The 17602-nt window shown below is 41.0% G+C and overlaps 1 long non-coding RNA gene across 1 annotated transcript in view; it reads left to right on the top strand.

The window, feature by feature from the left end:
- Positions 1-11264, top strand: part of LOC132814592 (uncharacterized) — an 85331-nt gene extending 74067 nt beyond the window's left edge. The window contains exon 3 of the long non-coding RNA XR_009644448.1: positions 11213-11264. This is a non-coding gene — a long non-coding RNA (uncharacterized LOC132814592). The remainder of the gene's footprint in view (positions 1-11212) is intronic.
- Positions 11265-17602: the final 6338 nt, after the last annotated feature.

Genomic DNA, 17602 nt, shown 5'->3' with positions numbered 1-17602 from the left:
CCCCTCAATTTTATAAACTTCTATAAGGTCACGCCTCAGCCTCCGAAATTCCAGGGTAAACAGCCCTAGCCTTTTCAACCTCTCCCTATAGCTCAAATCCTTCAACCCTAGCAACATCCTTGTAAATATTTTCTGAACCCTTTCAAGTTTCCCAACATCTTTCCAATAGGAGGAAACCAGAATCGCATGCAATATTCCAACAGTGGCCTAACCGATGTCCTGTACAGCCGCAACATGACCTTTCAACTCCTGTACTCAATATTTTGACCAATAAAGGAAAGCATACCAAATGCTGCCTTCGCTATCCTACCTACCTGCGACTCCACTTTCAAGGAGCAATGAACTTGCACTCCGAGGTCTCTTTGTTCAGTAACACTCTCGAGGACCTTACCATTAAGTGTATAAGTCCTGCTAAGATTTGCTTTCCCAAAATGCAGCACCTCACATTTATCTAAATTAAACTCCATCTGCCATTTCTCAGCCCATTGGCCCATCTGATCAAAATTCCGTTGTAATCTGAGGTAACCTCCTTCACTGTCCACTGCACCTCCAATTTTGGTGTCATCAACAAACTTACTAACTATACCTCACATTCAAGTCATTTAATAAATGAAAATGACACAACACCAGGTTATAGTCCAACAGGTGTACTCTTTTGGCTTTTCTGGACAAAGGTTTTCTTTAGACACCTAAATCTGACTTTAACTTCAATTCCTATTGGAAGCTAAGCTTCCTTTAACCTTTCCAGCAGGTTTATTTGGAAGTACTCGCTTTTGGTGCGCTCGTGCTTCCAAATAAACCTATTGGATGACACCCTGGTGCTGTATGATTTTTAACATTGTACACCCCAGACCAACACCAGCACCTCCAAATCATTGCTGGAAAATGTTACTTTTGTGGCTGCCATGTTAACTCAGTGATATATAAAGGAGTACTTGCATTTATGTCGTGCCTTTCATGACCTTAGGCTGTCTCAGCATCTAGAAAGTGAAAATGAGCATAGTATCTTTAAGGAGATAGGGAATTAATATTAATTTCCTTCATTCAATTTGAAGATATACATTTTTATGAAAAATTCAACATCCTCTATTATTTAGCTTTTATGTTGGCCTTGAAGGAAATAAGTAATTTCATTATTTCTGTGTCTCCCTTTACAGATATTATGCAGGTGTAAGGTAATGTCAGTCTTACCACATCTTAGGGCTACTCTCATTAGAGTGAGACATCTCGTGGAGGTTTGTCCTGAGGGTCACTACCCCTTGGGTGAGGCAAGAGGCTGAGAAGGAGGGTCCTTCATGGTGACCTCAGCTGATGCAGGAATTGAACCCACGCTGTGGGTGGCATCATGATAGGTCCCGTGCTCTTGAGACTTTTTACTAAAGTAATGACCAAAAGACTGAATGAGACAGTAGAGATAATCCCCAGACAGAAGGGTTTTATGGCAGCAACTTCGTGTTGCAATGAAAACATTGCAGTATTGAAAGTATGATAAAAAGAGCCGAGCACAACCGTAAAGACCTAGCAGTAGCCTTTGCCAACCTTGCTAAAATGTTCAATTCAGTTGGACATAAATTTCTCATAGCCTTGTACTGGTAAACCTTCCTAGTGATGTCATCAACCTAACAGAAGACTCGTATTCAAACAACGCAACAGTTATTCTTGTTGTCAAATTGGTGTTTAGATTCGACTGAGGCACTGCTTTATGGCAGATAAATTAGATTAGATTAGATTACTTACAGTGTGGAAACAGGCCCTTCGGCCCAACAAGTCCACACCGACCCGCCGAAGCGCAACCCACCCATACCCCTACATTTACCCCTTACCTAACACTACGGGCAATTTAGCATGGCCAACTCACCTGACCCGCATATCTTTGGACTGTGGGAGGAAACCGGAGCACCCGGAGGAAACCCACGCAGACACGGGGAGAACGTGCAGGTGTAAGGTAATGTCAGTCTTACCACATCTTAGGGCTACTCTCATTAGAGTGAGACATCTCGTGGAGGTTTGTCCTGAGGGTCACTACCCCTTGGGTGAGGCAAGAGGCTGAGAAGGAGGGTCCTTCACTGTCCACTGCACCTCCAATTTTGGTGTCAGTGAGATCTCGACTGGTTGGCGTGGGGGCCGAGCGCCTCGTGCTTGCAGGCTTCCGCGCCCGATCCGACTCGCCCCGGAACAGCTCCATCGAGCGTTTTACCGCGTACAGGCGGCCATCTTCCTTACTCCGGACCTGGGTACGAGAGAGGGTGCCAGGGGAAGGAGGGGGGTGCGAGGATCAAATACTGCCAATGTCATCGCCCCCTCATTCCCTCAAACCCCTTCCCACAATTCCCCCTCCCTCACTTCCCCCCCCCCCCCCCCCCCCGCGATCTCAACTGGGAGATCTGTCATTAAGTTCTGGAATTCTTTGCATTTGGCTCAATACAACAGTCCATTGTAATGCTATTTTGGATGGGATGTGCATTAAGTTAGACAAGAAAAATGTTTTTCATGGACATGGGAAATTGTGCAATTTTAGTTTGAATTTGAATAAACTTTGTATCTCACTTCCAGATGTTCCATGTTAGCAGAGCTCTGGATGCTGAGGAAGTTGTGATCCAATGACCAGTTTGCTGTACTGAACCTGTTTGGGCATACATGTGATGAAAATGGCTGAGTCAGCACATTGACTTAAAATGTGTTTTTACAAATGGAATTAACTGGCTCCAGGACCTCTGATTGGTGACCTTGTCTTGCTAATAGATGCCAAGATTATTTCTGAGACAGCAAAGGTGGAAACTCTTCAGCTTTTTCTCCTATCTGGAGTATGGACCCCTGGTTCCACTAATGTAGAAAAAATGCAATGAAGATGCAGACTTGGAAAATTTGCAGTTTGTTGTTTTCAGTGAGGTCACTTTTGTTCCACATTCTCTTGCACAGCTTAGATAAAAGCTTTTGCAACATGCATGTTAATTTTGGCATCATGTAGATTGCTTCTAATTGTGGAGCCCAGACATATGAGACAATTAACAACCTTCAGTGTAACATTGTCAATGCTTGATTGACAGTATGGCCCCACTCAGGACCTTGATATTTGTCTTCCTGATGTGAACAATTCAAGTTGGTGTTCTACATATCTCTCCAGCTGTTTATTGCAGCTGGTGATTATCTCCCTTTATTTTCAGTACTCGTGAATATACACTTGATAACCCCGCAGAATCTGCAAAGTAGGGTACATGTAAGTGACATGTGTCCCTCTTGGATATACTGATGTGTTTCAATGCACTTCAAATCCCTGATTGATCAAAAAAAAAGCTGTTTGCAGCAGAGTTTACAACAAGCTTCCAGCATGGTTAGTTTTAACATCTCTCACCGTCCCAGTTTCTAGCAATTTGTGAATTGTGAAAACAGTTTGCAATATTGATTGTATATACTCTTTGAGTGTGTTAAATATACAGGGTTAAAATGCTGAGTTGTTTGTTTATATAAATGATGGCCCGTTGGTTTTGGCAGAGACCATAATAAAGCTTGTTAAGCTTTTAAATTCTCTATAATTATAGCTTCCCATGCTATAAGTCTTATTCCCAAAAGATAATGGACTATTTTTAGATTACTCTGAGTTCTTTTAGTGGGTCTAGGAAGTGAGAACAGTGCTTTTTTTAGTCCCTTTTGGCATAGTCTTTGGAAAGTTCATTTCTGTGTCACTTTAGGAAGCTGAGAAATCAGAGGCCTGGTGCACTCTCATTGATTCATCTGATATTGCTGGATGGGAAACAGGAAGTAGCTCATTACAGCTCTGGTGTATGCTCTTACGGGTTTGTTTGTATTCAGGAGCCTTGGATGACTGGAAACTCAGGCTGGATTGTGGAGACCTTCAAAAGACACTAAATTGTGTCTTCCCTCTGTTATTCTTCCCACTCTAGATAACACAGACTCAACCTAGAGATTGGGTGATAGCAATTTCTAAATGGCCATTTTTGATGTGCAAGTCCAGATCGGGAGTGTAGATCAACTAGTCAGCTGTGGAGCTCAAAACTGACTATATGGTCATGCATTTACTTTCTTCTTGAAGGATTGTGCTGAATTCAAATTACCTGTTGTGTTTTCTTATGGAACAAAACTTCAAACGAAGTCTTTTGATTGTAAAGTACTTTGGCACACCCAAAGCATTATATGCATAGAAATTCCTTCTTATTTCATTTTTCTCTACCTTTAGCAATATCTGAACACTAGAAAGCATGGATGTGTAGAACAAGATGTGAGAGATCCAGGTCTGTTCTCCCAGGATTCTGTCATAAACAGCCATGGTGTATAGAGAAATCTGAGGAGGTTAAAATAGGCACAGCCGTCTTAAAAAGCTGAATTGGAATGCAGCACTCATTGCTCATTATCCCAGTGGATTCTCTTTATAAATGCAGTCACTGTTAACTAATTGCAGCTGTAAACAGCTGTCCAGTTTTTTTTAAAAAAGGTTAGATTTGTGCTTCTTTTAGAAATTGAAGCAAAAATTTGCTTTTTTTTTGCATTTGGATAAACAGTGATTGTTTTTTAAAATTATAATCAGAAGCTTATCAGGGAATGCTACCAACCGCGAGTTTCCATCAAGTAATGACCTGACCTAAGATTTCTTAATTATAGTTTTGTACACTCACCCTGCAAAGACTCAACAACTCCTAACAATATTCTACTGATGTTACTTCCAAATTCCATATTCAAAGAAAGTTTACAATTAGAAACTAAACTGAATTGATTTCTTCTTAATTGTCAGAGTACATTTCTAAATAATCAGTTTCGTTGGATCTGTCTGTTTGCAAGAAGGTTAGACTTGATGAACCCAGAGGAAGAGTGTCCATATTGCTTGGTGTAAACACTTTCTCTTCACCACTCATATGGATTACCTTACAACCCATGTAGATGTTATCTTTGCTGAAGTGATGCTGCAGTTTTGGATTTCTGTGTTTTGCTCCCAAACCAAAAGACTATGTATGAGCATCTCACAAAATGTGTGGAAGCAGTTTGTGAAGAGAGGTCATTTCATTATGATCAGAGATTTAGCAATTTAGATCAGACCTCAGAAGAAACTTGTCTTCACTTGGAGGATGATAGGGCTGTGAAATACATTATTAGACTTAGGGACCAAAAGCAGAGATCATATCAACATTTACCAGCTGGGTGGATGAAAGAAAAGGACGAAACGTTAATGGGAACTGGCACATACTTAGATGATTTTTTTTTGCGGTAGTAAAGCTTGTTCTCACTGGTTTGTTGCAGTTCTCTCCAGTGGGTCAATAGTAATTAATCACATACCCTTATGTAAGACTTCGTAATAAATGCTTTTTTGATACATAATTCTTTCTGCAGATATTTGCATTTTCAAAAACCTGTTCACAGGATGATGCTGGATGGTGACATGGTCCCAAGTCAAAATGGTGTGTGGCTTAGAGAGCAGCTTGCAGGTGGTGGGGTGACCATGTATCTGCTGCTGCTGTTCTTTTAGGTGAACTGAATAGGGATTTGGAAGATGCTGCCTAAGAAGCCCTTGTTGCAGTGTATCTTGGAGGCATACTGCTGTCATTTTGCATCGATGGTGGAGAGTGTATTGAATGTGTTACTTGGGGTGGCAGTCAAACAGTTCGTTGGGGTGCCAGTTAAAACTTTGTCTTGTATGTTTTTGAGCTTGAGTGTTGTTGCAGCTGTATTTGTCCAAGCAAGTGGTGAGCATTCCATCCCACTCCTAACTTGTGCCTTGTAGATGATGGACAGACTTTGAGTCAGAAGTTGAGTTATTCAGTGCAAAATTCCTAGCCACTGACCCACTCTTGTAGCAACAGTACAGTATTTTGACTCCTATGGCCCATATGAACTTTGTCGACGAACAGTTTGTCAACATTACTGATCCAAGATGGCGGTGGACCATATGTTTGTGAATGCATCCATGTGCATATATAAAATGGCATTGCAACCAACACCTTAGTACAAATTGTGTGGAAGAACTAATACATGTGTTTCTCAACTCAAGTTGTGTTACTGGTACGTCGCATATAAAAGGATAACGAGGAAAAGAATCAGGCCAATTAAGGACCACAGTGGTATTTTGTATGTGGAACCAGAGGATGTAAGTTCCAAATGAAGACTTTGGGTTGGTATCTGTAGCACAGTGTCTGTAATACAATAAAGAAATTAACATCGAGAGGAGGTTCTCAGTGATCTGCAGGTTTAAAATTGGATATATATTCAGAGCTGGATGAAATGTGTCTCAAGTTGTTGAGTGATGCAAGGGAGGAAATAGCATGTTCAGTTTTTTTTTGGCCACAGGAGAGGTGTCAGAGGACTGGAGAACAATCAGTGTGGTACCATTATTAAAGAAAGGAGCAAGGGATAAACCAAGAACCTAAGGCCAGTCAGACCAACTAAGGTGGTGTGAAACTATTGGAAGCAATTCTGAGGGACAGAATTAATCTACAGTTGGAGAGGCAAGGAGTAATCAGTAATAGTCAGCATGGTTTTGTTAAGGGGAGTTCATGTCTGATTGAATTTTTTGAAGAGGTGGCTCAGTGTATAGATGAGAGCAATGTTGTTGATATGATCTATTTGGACTTGAGCAAAGCTTTTAATAAGGTTCCACATTGAAAACTGATAGCAAAGTCCATGGGATTTAAAGAAATTTGGCAAATTGAATCCACATTTGGCTAAGTGGCAGAAAGTAAAAGGTGATGGTTGAGGAGTGTTTTTCTGACTGGGATATCAAAAAGAGAGTAAGATAGCCTTAGATTACAAAAGGATGTAGACCAACTGGTCAGATGGGCTGAATTCAATCCAGATAAGTGTGAGATAATGCAATTATCTCACTTTTATCTGGACGAGAAATGTACTTTTTCCTTATATAAAGGACATTAATGAACCAGATGTTTTTTATGATAATCAACAATGGTTTTGAGGTTACCATTAGACCATCTTTGTAGTTCAGATTTTGTTTATTGCGGTGTATTTTCTGTCAGTGCTCTTGAAAAGGAAGTCAGTGCTATTGTCATCATCTGGAAGTGGCATTAGTGTACTCACTATGGATATCTCCACTGCTGTACTGCTGGCTGCCCCATTGCCAATTCTCTGACTGCCCCCTCGTCATGCTATTGCTTTTCCCCTTATCAGCCCACTGGCTGTCCACCTTCCTGTGTCACTCACCATCCTCCTGGCTGCCTTTCTGGTGCTGCAAATTCCATAGCGGTATGCTAAAGACAATTGGTCATTGACTTGAAGAGGATCGATTTCAGGATTAAGAGGTATTTTATAGAACTGGACTGTTCTGTGGGTCAGGCACTTCCCATTGTTTTGTAGCAAAGGTAGCAAGTCTACACTTTGAATTGAGAGATTATGCCACTGCATCAGTATAGATTCATAGGACAAATTGCAGGTGTCTGCCAAGTTTCTAGTCAGACATTGAGCAATTTTACTCACTAGCAGTCACTTTACAAGCTCTGTAACTGTGTGGACTATGTGTGCACCCACTGCAGTGGGAACATACACCTTTTTATTAATTAAGTTCAAATTTCATCATCTGCGGTATTGGGATTCTAACTTGTTACTAGAGAACAATAGCCTGGTTTCTGGATTGCTAGACCACTGCACCATTCCCTCTCCTGAGCTTTAAGTAAATTAGCATAACATAAGATTGTTTTCAAGATTTCTATAATTATATCTGACGGACTAGGAGTAAGTTTTAAACTGGTTTAACAATATAGTCTGGTTCTACACTTGTATGTATTCTACATCTGGATGCATGAAACATTTATTGCTTTAGATGTCTTGACAGACCATCTTGCTCTAGCATTCATCAATGTTGCCAGTCCTGATTAAACTTCTGATGTTCTAATATTGTTGGCTGCATTTATCAAATGTGATATGCAGCTTATTGTGCTGAACATTATTAATAAGAACCATCCCCTGGAAAATGACTTTTGTTTTCTCATTTAATTTTAATCAAATTGTTTGGACTTCTTATGGAGTACCTGGCTAACACTTGATAATATCCCTCAGTGGAGAACCATTCATCCATCCTTGAAGATCATATCCATTTGGGAAATATTGAAACAAGTTACTCATTTAGTTTTAGGCATCGTGCACTTGAGCTGATCGTTGTGATTTTGACGGGGTAGTTGAATTACCCCCCCCCCCGTACCAGGTTAGTTGAGGTCCTGACTCCTGATCACAATCCAAATACTTCTGTTTAAAAGTACAGATACACGGCTTCCAATGAAGACCAGACTAGGCTTCTGTGTGCATGATACCTCTGCCAGCCACCAATCTGCAGTCATTCGTCTGCTAAGATATTACATGGCAGTTAGCTCCATGGAACCATACTGTGACAGTAGGTGCTTTCCAAAGATAAGAGAAACTGAAGTCACAATACGGTGCTCATGACACTTTGCTATCTCTAATAGTGACATTGGTGTACACAATATGCTCAGCTTTTCAGAGTGAACTTTTTGAAAAGATAGATTATGAGCCTTCAACTAACAAGTCTCATATTAACCTGTTTTCTCATTCACTCATGGGCTTGGGGGGTCATTGATTGGAATCATAAAATTGCTACAGTGTGAAGCAGGCCATTCAGTCTATCAAGTCCATGCTGATCCTCCAAAGAGCATCCCACCCAGATCCACACGCCCTTCTCTTTCTGTGTAACCCTGCATTTCCCATAACTAATCCACCTAGCCTGCACGTCCCTGACATTATTGACAATTTAGCATGACTGTGGGTGGAAATTGGAGGTAACCCACACAGAAATGGGGAGAACCTGCTCTTGTAGCCACTATATGTATATGGAAAGTGTAATTGAGTTTCTGGTTAATGGCCCCCCCCCCCCGGATGTTGATCGAGGGGGTTTCAGCGATAGTAATGCCATTGAATGTCAAGACGTGATTGTTAGATGATCATTGCCTGACATTTGTGTTACACAAATGTTATTTACTACTTGTCAACCCAAGCCTTAATATTGCCCAGGTCTTGTAACATTTGAACTTGGATTATTTCACTACCCGAGGAATTATGAATGGTGCTGAACATTGTGCAGTCATTGGTGAACATCCCCACTTCTGACCTTTATAATGGAGGAAAGGTCAGTGATGAAGGTGGTTATGCCTAGGTCACTCCCCTGAAGAACTCCTGCAGAGATATCCTGGAGCTGAGATAATTGATCTACAACAACCACACTCATCTTCCCATGTGCTTGGTATGACTCCAACCAGCAGAGATTTTGACTGTTAATGCCTGTTGATTCCAATTTTGCTAGGGCTCCTAATGTCACACTCATTCAAATACAGTCTTGATGACAAGGTCTCACCTTACCTCTGGAATTCATCTCGTGTCCACGTTCAAACTAAGGCTGTATTTCCCTAATGGCAATGATTGCACCGGAAGTTATTAATTCAGTGTTGAGTGCTATGGCTATTTTCAAGGTAGCACCACCCATGATCAAGTTTTCATATGTAAATTTATGGTAATTGACTACATAAATGTTTGCGCGCGCGTGTGTGTGCGTGCACACGAAAGCCAGTCAGTGTCTCTGTGGGAAAACCAGCCATTTATATTTATTTGTATAAGAAGTTATACATTTCATTAAAGAACCACAGACAGTGAATGAGTGCAAATCTGTCCTTTTGTCATGTTTGTGGAAGAACCGGAGGAGCAGGAATAAAATGCAGATTTCATTTATAATGATACAAATGTTTAAATTGTGTAAGACTCTTTGTTCCTTGATGATGATCAAACTTGGTAACTACTTCCTTGCCAACCTGTTGTAAGTAGTGTGTGTATCAGATGTAGCTCAGTAGATATAATCATTGAATCATAGATTCCCTGCAGTGTGGAAGCAGGCCACTCGGCCAATCGAGGCCACACTGACCCTTCGAAGAGCATCCCATCCAGATTTTCTTGCCACCCTATCCCTGTAACCCTGCTAATCTATCACCCTGCACATCCCTAGACACTATGGAGTAATTGTTTGCAAGATTTGTTTCCCAGAGCTGTCACTCAGCCACGATCCTAAGTGATCCTACATGAGAATCATTACAATCTATTGAAAATGAATGCACTGAAAACATTATCCATTTACAAAATAATTCAACAGGATTAACAGATAGGATAAATTGGTCTCAAATCTTGAGGTTAAAGTATGCACGTGGCTAAACAAAAACAGTAATTCCTGATTTTTAAAGCTTTTGACAATGGAGCAGCAAAATCATTCTCATTGTGCCACATCGCAGACAAAAGTTTCTCTCTTTATTTGACTTCCCTTTAAGTTAGCCTAGCATTAGATAAAACAACTGCAATATTGTACTTCCCTGCTGAGACTAAGACAAAGTTGTTTTACAGCTGTTGCTTGACCTGACTGGAGGTGAGTGTCTTTTTCTCTGGCTCCAAGCAGTACAATCTTGCCAGATTGTACTGGCACATATTAAGTTGACATCAAATGAATTGCCTTAATCAAAATCTATAAATGATTTGTGAAATACTGAATGTATCCAATCGTTACCTCTGAGGCATAATAGCTTAGAAAGCTCTAGTAATTTAAACTTCTATTTCCTTGTTTCACTGACTTGTTATTTAAGCCTCATGGTTGCTTGATTTAAATTAGTAGCAGTATTTTTTGAACAAATCTTATCAAGGTCTCTCCATGGAGGCATAGTCAGATGGTAAGTTAGTGTAAGCCTTGCTTTCAGAGATATGATATATTTTCTAACAGAAATTATGGTAATCTACAAGGTAGGTTTTGTGATTGCTGAACTTTGTTTAATGTTTTGTACGTTATGCAGAATTAAAGTAGCAGCTTTACAGGTTGAAGGATCTGTCTGGAACCTGGGAATCTTGTTGCGGGATCACAATTTGCATTTATAACTTTTCTACAGCTATCAAAAATGTGCAACTTATCAAGAGGTTGCCAGTTACTGTAGTTGGAACCGCAGATTTGTGTTGACTAAATCAAATTCCATTTCCATAGCATCATATTTCAAGATTTTTGGCAGTGGTTTTTGAATTGCAATGGGTGGTTCTAATTCTTTTTCTGTGAAAATTAATACCCATGATCTTATCGATAATCAAATAAAACCAAATAAGAATTAACTTGTGCAAGATGCGAATGACATAACTGTAGTCAAAACAAAAGGTTGGTTTGTTGATTGAATGTGGTACTCTCTCAAGAAATCTTAGTGCAATGATTCTTAACTTTCTGTGTCAGATGTGCGGGTTGGACCAGAAGTAATAACTGACCCAGCCTTCCTGGTGACAAGGTAAGCAATGATTTTTTTAAGGTTGTAACTTTTCCAATCCTTTATGGGTTCTTTCTCACTTCATCTGTGTGTCGCAGTTTCAAAAAGGTTCTGTTTTTATCTTTTGCTTTGAAAGTTCAATTAAAGGCAATTTTAGGTGAAATGTTGGTACAAGTTAAGTTATGCAAAACTGCTGGCATATCCAAGGTAAGAAAATTCTTCTGCCCTTGGGAGATCTTCTTTTCCTAGCCCACAAAGCTACGTGTTCCAAGGTTCGTCCCTGTCGAGCCTTGAAATTTCATCTTTCTGGATCCTTGCTTAGTTCGTGTTGACCACGAGATATTCTTACTTTGGTTAAGATACTCTTAACTAAATTCCCATCAAAATGTGACCACTAGCTTTGCCTTTCTGTATTCAATTTTGGCTGATATTGTTAATAAATGGCTCTTACTTGTGAGGTGCTTCTCCTTCTTCCCACTCCCACCCACCACAACAACAACATCCACATCTCCAGCCTCGAAAACTAACCTTCCATTTTCAACACTTCAAAGTCCTTGAATGTACAGTTCCATTTTCCTGGAACACTGTGATTCAGTCCATCCAGTTCAGGGCTTTTGCCTGAAATGTCAATTTTCCTGCTCCTCGGATGCTGCCTGACCTGCTGTGCTTTTCCAGCACCACTTTAATCTTGACTTTAATGAGAAGGGTCTGAAGTGACATTCCATGTGAATTTGAGAGAAATGTATTCCTTCTTGACTTCCTCAATTTATCTGCACTCTTTACCTGGTTGAGCATCCTCCTTCATGTCTTTTCCCCTACGTCAGCTTTAGAGCTTTGACTTATATTTATCCAGTTATAGTCAGAGATTGTGCAGAAATAGTTTCTTTTCCTGCTCTGCACTGTTAAGTATGGTGATTCCCTAAAAATGTATCTTGATCTCTTTCTATTTCTTATGTACACACTGCTGCTTGATAACATCAACACTATGTACCACCCCCTCTCAAGACTCTTCTCATATTTTTATGTTGTCAGTCTGCCTATCCAGAACTATGTGAGCTGAAGATTTCTTCAGCAAGACACTAGGAAAGTCAAAACCTTGGTCTTTGGACTCTATTTAATGCTCTATTCCCTGATCATCAATCATATTCCTCAAACTTAACAACTGCCTAAGCTTGATTGAGATTGTTCACACATTTAGTATTATATTTGACCCTAAATTGAGCTTCTGATTGCATACAGCATCATCACAAACACCTTTGTAATATAGGCTGACTGTGCACCAGCCTTAAGTCATCTGTTGTTGAAACACTCATCCATGTTTTTGCAACCTGTTGTCTTGGTTTTCCTAATGTGCTGGTTGGTATCTCCCATCTTCCACTCTGTGTAAACGGAGGCCATTCAAAATGTTTTGTTGCAGTGTTCTTATTCACACCAAGATCTGCTCATCCCACATTCTCCTACCCTTTTGATGAAGCAACACCTTGACTTTATAATCTCATCAAGTTCTTGTTTTCCTCCATGGTCTTGCCTTACTCCATCACTGTAATCTCCTTGAGCAGTAAACCTCTCAGATATTGCACTCCAAGAATTGAGACCTCTTGTTCTTCTCAAATTTCATTCATTCCACCATTGGCAACTATATCTTCAGCTGCCATGGTAAAAACAAGGACTGCAGATGCTGGAAACCAGATTCTGGATTAGTGGTGCTGGAAAAGCACAGCAGTTCAGTAGCATCCGAGGAGCAGTAAAATCGACGTTTCTGGCAAAAGCCCTTCATCAGGAATGCAGGCAGAGTGCCTGAAGGGTGGAGAGATAAATGAGGTGGGTGGGGATGGGGAGAAAGTAGCAGAGAGTACAATAGGTGAGCGGGGGAGGGGATAAAGGTGATAGGTCAGGGAGGAGGGTGGGGAAGATAGCAAAGAGTACAGTGGGTGGATGGGGGTGAGATGAAGATGATAGGTCAGAGAGGAGGGTGGAGTGAATAAGAAGATAGGCAGGTAGGACAAGTCATGGGGACAGTGCTGAGCTGGAAGGTTGGAACTAGGGTGAGGTGGGGGAAAGGGAAATGAGGAAACTGTTGAAGTCCACATTGATGCCCTGGGATTGAAAGTGTTCCGAGGCGGAAGACGAGGCGTTCTTCCTCCAGGCGTTGGGTGGTGAGGGAGCGGCGGTGAAGGAGGCCCAGGGCCTCCATGTCCTCGGCAGAGTGGGAGGGGGAGTTAAAATGTTGGGCCACAGGGCGGTGTGGTTGATTGGTGTGGGTGTCCCAGAGATGTTCCCTAAAGTGCTTTCCTAGGAGGTGTCCAGTCTCCCCAATGTAGAGGAGGCCGCATCGTGAACAACGGATACAATAAATGATATTGGTGGATGTCATGACCTGGAGCTCCTTAATTCCATGTGAAACTTCCATGGCTCTTTGTCTGCTATTTTCAGATACTGCTTTAAACCTTAGTTAAAAACTTCTGATTGGTTCTCCTACTGCTTATGTGGCTCTGTGTCAAATTGGTTTTGACAATAGTCCTGTGAAGTGTGTCAGGGTGTTTCACTTGAGTAGTGCTCATGGATAAATGCCACAACTTATTCTTGTTGATTAGAGATGCTTTCACCTATATCATTTTTTTTGACAGTGTGGACTAAACTTAATTTCTCCTGAAAAAGCTTTGGCCTTGAAATTTTTGTCTTTTCGGCCCTTCCACTTTAAAGGTGCTAACTCTTGCTGGATTTAGGCTCAGTGTATGTGGAAAATATTCTACTACTGTTCACAAATGGCCATTTCCATGTGCAAGCCTGAGCCTGGATATTAAAGCTCAAGAGGTTGTTTGAATCGTAGTCCTGTTGTGTTTTCATCTGCGATCAATATTTGTATCTTCTAATAAAAGTGTTGGGTAGTGAGCAACAGTGTGGAGTAATTTTCCCAGGGTTTTTTGAGGCCAACTGTCATATTTCTACTGCAATCTTTGAAGAGTTAATGAGCCAACCGCAAAACTACTATACAACATGGCATGGCACATCAATTCACTGAAACACTGTGAAGCTAAAACTCCAGTATCTAAAAATTAAGAAATTTAATCTCCTTAAGAGCTTTTGTGATAAAGTAAAAACATGAAACATTTACCCCAATCCATGGTAATGAATCTTTATCATTTTTATAATCTAGGGGATTACTCAAGATAGTTGCCCCTTTAAAATTCACACAAAAGTAGATGATTTGTGATGATGATAAGACAATATCAGGGCCCAAGATACATCTGGACGAGAGAAGTGAAGAATTGTGGTGTATTATAAGTATACATTTTGTTCTGGATATAATTGCTGTACTTGTATTAAATACAGCATTTTAAAAAAAAGAATTTCCATGTAATTGCTGCAATATGTTTTGTTGGTTGGTGAGTGCTGCAAAGGAGACTGCTTTCTTTGTATCAACCTAACTTTCTGATCTGCTTATTTCCCATGTTTGATGAACTGAATTTTTTTTTTGTCTTCTCTATGCTCTTTACAGTGAGCTGTAGCCTGCCTCTCCATATTCCCAAATTGTTGGCACACTTAACAAAAAGTAAACATGGGTTTCTTCCTGGAAATAATTTAGAAATTACGTTTATTATCCACATAATTCCAAATGTGAGGTAACCCAAAAATTTGTGAAATTTTGAATTGAAAGGATGGTTTGTTCTTAACTGTGGGGTGAGGGAGGGTTGGATTAACTTGATAGCACCATGTCTTAGAACATTGTCCATTTCCCTTGGGCTTGGATTTGTAACTTGTCTGGATGGAATGAAAATGTCTACTGTCTTAACAGCTGTACAAGGCCTAGTGGAATAAGTTTGGGCAATCTCATCCCCGTTTCAAATGAACAAAGATCTGTAGTGCACAGCTGCTGTAATTGACTACTAAATAAACAGTTTCAGAGAGGCAGTAAAGGTCATGCTGCTCTGAGGTTGAGTTAGAAAGGATGAGGAGAAAGCTTACTGTGCAACAGAATTGCACTGGACTAAAAAAAATGGATATTTGTTGAAAAATCCAGGTTTTAGAATTAGGAAATGTTCCCTGTTTCCTTAGTTTTGACTCGTTACATGAGCAATTTGTGCTAGCATGACATTTAGCTGTTGATCTTGACTGCCTAGTTAAACAGGGTTGGAGTTTGAGATCGGTTGGGAGCTGAATGATTGGCCGATTTTGATTTATTTAATTTCTCTTTTGTAAATGATCTGTCATATCTGCTGCTTCAGCGCTTTCATCGCAGAATCAGCCTGGCTCAATAAGAGATGTAGGAGACTGGGTCAGGAGCAGAAACACGCATACCTAAATTTCCAGTACCAACCTTGGGAAGCTGTAACACAGCAGTATGTATGTGCTAAACAGAAAGCAGAATATAACCGGACAGCTCTAAGTGGCTCCACAACCAATGGATTAGATATCTGATCTGTAGTTGTTATTAATCCTGACAGGTGGGCAATTAAGTAACTAAGTGGAAAGGAAGGCTTCCCAAAGATCCCCATCTTCAATGATGGGTGCGTTCAGTACAAAAGACAAGACGGAAACATTTGTAACCGTCTTAGATTAGATTAGATTATCTACAGTGTGGAAACAGGCCATTCGGCCCAACAATTCCACACCAACCCTCCGAAGATTAACCTATCCAGACCTATTTCCCTCTGACTAATGTACCTAACACTATGGGCAATTTAGCATGGCCAATTCATCTAATCTGCACATCGTTGGAGTGTGGGAGGAAACCGAAGCACCTGGAGGAAACCCAGTCAGACACTGGAAGAATGTGCAAATTCCACATAGGCAGTCATCTGAGGCTGGAATCGAACTCAGGTCCCTGGTGCTCTTTGGTCTTTTCCCTGGGACACACACCAAGACAACCATCAACTGTGCTTGGAAGACCATCAACTTAGTGAAACATGTTCTTTGGTCTGCTTGAAACTTGTTGATTTTCCCATGCAAAGACTTATCCTTGACCGAGTGTCCCAAAGGCACATTCCAAGGTCCATGACTAAAGGGATGCAGGGAAACTTGACACAACTGCCATCAAGGTGCAATGGGGAAAGACTGAGGTGTTTCTGCCAAAGTACAATGGGGGGACCGTTCAGTTGTCAGATCCTGTCATTGCGTGGCAGAGAAAGCAGTCCAAACTTTGAAGGCAAACTTGAAGAAATAGCAAGCTATCGTGGTTCTTATTTGATTACCGGACCACCTTATATGCAACTACAGAGATGGCACCAGCAGGGTTGCTCATGGGTAGAAGACTCTGCACCAGGTTATATTGATCTTCCTGGACATTAAGAGCGGGGGCAGGAATGGAGGGTGAAACAGCATCAGGAATGCCAGTGCTGGACTCAAGACTCCACCAAGTGATAGGGACAGTTTACTACTGGGAATGGCCCTGCATAATTAAGACACATGGTCCTGTAAGGTCAGGACCAGTGGTATATTAAGTTTGGGTTGGTGCGACAGTGCTGAACAAGCAAATGGACCATATGAAAGCTGCAAACTTGCTAACAGTGGGAGCAAAATGTGGACTCCTTCTCAGAAAAGTCGGAAAGGCTGCTGGAACCCGTGGAGTCGCCCTCTCCATCAAGGGTTGACGAAACGTCTGAGTCCAAGATGGGCATGACCGATGTAACCACATCACGCTTTTGCCAGAGGAAGAATCACATGAAATCATATCGAGGCATTCCTGGCACAAGATGCGAGCTCCTGTGCATTACACTCTGCCAATATCGATTCTGAGTCAGAGGAACCTGATCCAGTGCTAAAATGCTCCAAGAGACTTTCCAAAATGGAGCATTGGCCTTTGTCCTCAAAGGCAGAGGGATATAGTGATTATAGTGGGGTCAGCCAGCTTGACCATATAGAGTATAAATTTCCTGATTGGGGCTGTTAATCTGGTCCAATAAGGGAGTCCAGGCTGAAAGATACAAAGAGGAGTGTCAGAGATTCTTATACTCTGGGTGCTGACACTGATGAGGTTGTGCCAGAGGCAAGGACTTTCCACGTGAAAATAACGGGTGACTTGGTGAAAGGCCTCTGTGGAGTTATTTCAGATGCCATTTTGATTTGATGCCTTAGTTTTGTTTTAAGTTACAGTGCCCCAATGGACCACTTATTTTGTTTGTTTTTTTTGATTTCACAGAAGAATAATTAGATGTGTGTTTTTGGTTTATTGAAAGAGTACTTTGTGTACAGAAAGTAAAGCCCCCGGCTGCGACAGAGGAATATTGTTTAGAGTGGAAATCTAAGCTCTGTGGCAAGCAATTAAAACACCTTCACCAGAGCAATTTAGTCTTGGTGTATACTTCACAAACAGTCTTGGAAGTCCTCCAATATCAGCAGCACTCCCATCCCTTCAACAA

Source organism: Hemiscyllium ocellatum, unplaced genomic scaffold (genome assembly GCF_020745735.1).
Source record: "Hemiscyllium ocellatum isolate sHemOce1 unplaced genomic scaffold, sHemOce1.pat.X.cur. scaffold_867_pat_ctg1, whole genome shotgun sequence".
NCBI lineage: Eukaryota > Metazoa > Chordata > Chondrichthyes > Orectolobiformes > Hemiscylliidae > Hemiscyllium > Hemiscyllium ocellatum.
This window is presented reverse-complemented; position numbering and strand designations above follow the sequence as displayed.